Consider the following 5,016-nt stretch of genomic DNA (forward strand, 5'->3'; position numbering starts at 1 on the left):
CTGATCTCCAATCTTCCCATCTGAAATAAGGATCATACCCACATTCTCTGGCTTTTCCTCTGGTACGATTTCATCAGACTGTCCTATGGTCAGCTCATTATGCTGCCCCTGCCCCTCCTCCGTTGACTGGTGTTCTCCAGGCCGCCCAAACTAGCCTTTCCCGTTGTCCTGCGTCCAGCAAAACTCTCACAGTAGTGCCCAAATCTCAAATAAACAAAAGAAGTAAAGTATATTGAGGACGTAATTTTTTTTTTTTAGAAGTGAGTTATTCTGATGAAAATGCTAGAAATTTTCAAGATTTGTGAAATCAGCTCAGCTTTGGAGGTTTCATATTGTGAAATGAAGAGAACGCTAAATGACAGCTGATGTGGTAGGATATGCCTCAAAGGGTAGTTTTACAAGTCACACAACATAGTTTTTTTTTTTTTTTTTTTTTTTTTTTAAGGAGAGAAGTCACAGGAATGTGCTATCCGTGAAGTTCTTGGGATGCCAAAGATTGTAGTCCACAGTACCATAGCAACATGTGCATGCCAGCAAACATTAGTCACATTTGTGGTGTCCTATGCTTGTAGGATTTATATATATATATAACAGTGTCATATTATAGCTGTCAGGAGAAAGTCCTTGAGGACCTCCTAGTAGATAACCTCAGCTACTTTGCGAGGATACTGGTATTTCCTCAACAGTGATGTTTGGGGAGGGAGGGACGTCAGTGGTCAGAAGAGGCTCCGTCCAGGTCTGTGCATACATTTCTTGAGATGAAACAGTTTTAGGGGACTGTGCTGGCTAGTTTTATGTCAACTTAACACAAACTCTAGTCACTTGAAAGGAGAGAGCTTCGATTGAGAAAATGCCTTATTGTGGAATATTTGTACACTGTGGTTGGTTTACTAAGGAGCTGAATGTCCAATAGCTAGGCAGGATTTCTGGGGACAGAGAGGAAAAGGAGAAAGAATCTATGTGTGGAATTCCACCAGCAGACTCAGAGCAAGTCAGATGTGCTATACTAAGAAGAGGTAACTGAGCCACATGGCAGAACATAGATTTAAAAAATATGAGTTGCCGGGAGGTGGTTGCACAGGCCTTTAATCCCAGCATGAGAGAGGCAGAGGCAGGCGGATCTCTATGAGTTCGAGGCCAGCCTGGGCTAAAGAGTAAGTTCCGGGAAAAGGTGACAAAGCTTACACAGAGAAAAAACCCTGTCTCGGAAAAAAAAAAAAAAGAAAAGAAAAGAAAGAAAAAAAAAAAAAGAAAGAAAGAAAGAAAAAACAACAACAAACCACCAAAATGGGTTAATTAAGTTATAAGAGCTAGTTGGGAAAAGTCCTAAGCTAAGGCCAAGCTTTCATAATTAATAATAAGTCTCTGGGTCCTTATTTGCCAGCTGGTGATCCAAAGATAGTCTGACAAGAAAGCTTGATACACTGCCTCAGTAATATCTGGCTTTAGGCAGGTCTGTAGGGTGATTTTGTAATTAGTGACCGACATGGGAGGGCCCAGCCCATAGTGGATGCCATCCCTAGACAGTTGGTCGTGGGTTCTGTAAGAAAGCAGGCTGAGCAAGCCATAAGGAGTAAACCAGTAAGCAGCACCCCTCCATGGCTCCACTCTGCATCAGCTCCTGCATCCAGGTTCCTGCCCTGTTTGACTTCCTGTCCTGAATTCCTTCAGTGAGGAACATTGATATGGAAGTGTAAGCCAAATAAACTCTTTCCTCCCCGAGTTGTTTTGGTCATGGTGCTTCCTCACAGCAATAGAAATCCTTACTAAGATGAGGGCATTAGGTATGATTAGGTTCTAATTCTATGACTATCTATATCTGAAAATGCATGGCCTGCCTTATTTGTTTTATATAATTTTCAATGTTTTTTCTTTTTTAATCAATATATGTCATTTTTTAAAAATAAAACTTTTTTAATTTTGATACTCATTTTTTTTTCTTAAATGGATGATTTATTCTGCTTTATTTTTTATTTTTTTTTTTTTTGCAATACCCAGCTACAGCCAATAAAGAGAAAGGGGGAATCCAGGAAAAGGAAGTGGTATTGCTGTCTAAGAAACTGGAGGACCTGCATATTATGCTGAGAGGTGATTTTCAAAATGGAGAGTGCACAGTTGAAAGATAATGGACTTTGGAGACAAACAACCCTTGGACTGGTTTTTAATGCCTCCGAATTAGTGATTAACCTATAAAATGGAGAGAACACTTCGTTTTCAAGATCAGATGTAAAATCAGATGCAATTCAGAATGCAAATGAAGTCAAGCTTGATGACTCCTGTCAACAGACGGGCAGGCTGAGGTACGAGGATTGAGCCGTGAGTTCCAGGCCAGCCTGGGCAGGCTACATAGTAAATTCAGGGCAGCAAGGTGAAACTCTGACTCAAGAAAACAAAAATAAAGAAGTGAAGTTGGTTTTGGAGTGTCATTTAACTGTATGGTAAGTTTTTAATTAATGGTAGCTTTGGGGGGGAGAGTGGTGTTTCGCTGTCCCGGCTGGGTGGATGCTGCTGTCACACAAACCGGATGAAAATGCTCCGAGGGACAGCAGGTACCAAGGGGTTCAAAAAGACGCTCACTCTGAGATGAGGGGGCATTAGGGTAAATGTCGTCTCAGTGTTTGATCCTAAACCATTGAAATCAGGAAGGGCAGAGCCTAAGAACAAAATAAAGATCAGTCAGCAATAAATATGTCTAAAAAAACATACAGAGGGGCTGGGGAATGATGCAGTGCTTAAGAGCACTAGCTGTTCTCCCAGAGGATTTGGGCTCCATTCCCAGCGGCCACATGGAGCCTGACTACTGTCAGTAACTCCAGTTCCAAGACATCTGACACCCTCTTCTGGCCTCAGTGGGTACCAGCCATGCCACACAATACACACATATACATGGAGGCAAACACACACACCTAAACAATAAAAAATAAAATTTTAAAAAGTCTAAGAAAAGAGAACAAAAAGAAAAATCATTTAAAAATCCCCAAGCACTGATATAACAAATTGGCTCAAGACTCTATGGGATACTTGCAAACACCAGAATTTAGTGGTGTGGTTTTCTTTTTTCTCCCCTATGAAAGATCTTTTAAGCGTTCCTCAATTTAAAACCAAGCAGTTTTACCCTTTCAAGCAGCTTTAACTTTCTGTTAAAACCGTGGACTCCGCAGTTTCTATTAATGCAGGACTTAAAGTTGGTAGTTTTGGTTGAGAAGAAAGGATTGGGGGGGGGTGTTGAAGCTGGTTGTCTATATTTGTAAGGGTTATTTCAGATATATTGTATTTCAGATTAAAAAAAAATAGCAGTAGTTTAAATAAGAGATCAGTTTATTCCTGTCTTACGTAGCGGTAGAGGTAAGGAGATCAGTGCTGGCGGAGCACCTCTGTAATATCCAGAACTCAGACTCCCACCTCATAGCCCTCCTATTTACTGAGTCAACCTCATTTTAATTGTGCAGAAGTCTGCTGGGGCTGGGGCTATCATAGCCAAGCTCATGCAGCAGAGTGAAGAAAGATAAAAGAACAAATTCTTCTGAAAGAGAATTTCTTAAAAAGCCGTGACATCTCTGTTTGTAGCTCACCAGAACCTCTAAGACAGACATACATGGTCTTTAAAGGTAGACGTACATGGTCTTTAGGCAGCCATGAGACTGGGTTTTGTCCAGGACAGAAAGAATGGACTTCCTCCCGCAACTAATAATATACGTCAGCTTGCTCTATGTTTTAAACTTTGTTACCAAAAGATACACGTTGCAACAATAGAATGGAAGACCACTAGGGAATCTCTTTGTTAAAAGGAAAGAAAAGATGGAAAAAGGAAGAAGCATTATTTAGTTTCGGATCCGTGTTTGACACTGAAACTAAACAGGCATTAATTCAGCCACGTCCTGGTGGGGGAGGCAGCTTCAGATCTGTCAGTCAAAAGGGCTTGCTGAAACTACCAGAGCTGGGCCGACTTCCTGCCCAGGCACAGCCTGGCTGGTGGAGTCATGCTCAAAGCATGCTCATTCCCAGAGGGCGGCACAGAAGGGAGCCGGGTCATCGTTTGCCTCCAAAAAAAAAACCATCCAGAGGAGCCACTCTGCCTTCCGGGAAGAGTGGATTAAAGAGCAAAGAGGAGCTTGGATGATGTTTACGGAAGTTCCCTCTGCAAAGCAAAGTTGGGAAAGAGCAGCTTCCTCAGATACTGGGAAAGTCACATGACCTCTTTGAGCCCTACCTAGTTCCTAAACTATTAGTGCCCTTCCAAGGTCTGCAAAAACAAAATACATGAAACGTTTTGAAAAATAACATGTGTCCTGTAGCTAGTAGTGACAGTTACTATTTAATAAGCACGAAGGGGGTACCAGGTCCTCTTCAAAGCCCACTGTATGAATGAACTAAACCCCCAAACACACATTGTTGTCATCTTGATCGAAAGAAAGATGAGGAAACGAAGTCCCTAAGGTTAAGTAACTTGCTTAAGGCCACCTAGTGAACAAGGGAACAGTGTGACTTCAGCTGCGTTCCTGGTGATTCTAGTTCAGTAAACCCTTTGTGTGAGGACACTGACATGATCCCTGTGACCTGTTAGTATACTTCATAAACTGAGGCAGGATGCTTTGACTTTATATATAGCTGTGTCAAAGTGAGCTTGTTTTCTCGATTCTAGAGACATTCTGGCTTTTCTGTGACAGACATCTCAGGATGTCCCCTTCAGGAAGTCTGTCTGCCTTGTCCTCTCCCTTCCATGGGTAGGTTTTGTGTTCTTCTAGCTCCTTTGCTATGTTCTGTGTAGCCTGTCTGTTTAACGGTATCCATTTCTGCAAAAGGCCTTGACACAGGGATTGTCTGGATGGCAAAATTATACACTATTTACACTGCTTAGGTATAAGTTAATATTCTATTGTGTGTGTGTGTGTGTGTGTGTGTGTGTGTGTGTGTGTGTGTGTGTGTTTGTCTTGGTCAGTGCTCTATTGCTGTGAAGAGATACCATGACCGTGGCAAAACTCTCATAAAGGAAAACATTTATTTGGGGCTGGCTTA

The sequence above is a fragment of the Peromyscus leucopus genome, chromosome 6 (genome assembly GCF_004664715.2).
Source record: "Peromyscus leucopus breed LL Stock chromosome 6, UCI_PerLeu_2.1, whole genome shotgun sequence".
Lineage (NCBI taxonomy): Eukaryota > Metazoa > Chordata > Mammalia > Rodentia > Cricetidae > Peromyscus > Peromyscus leucopus.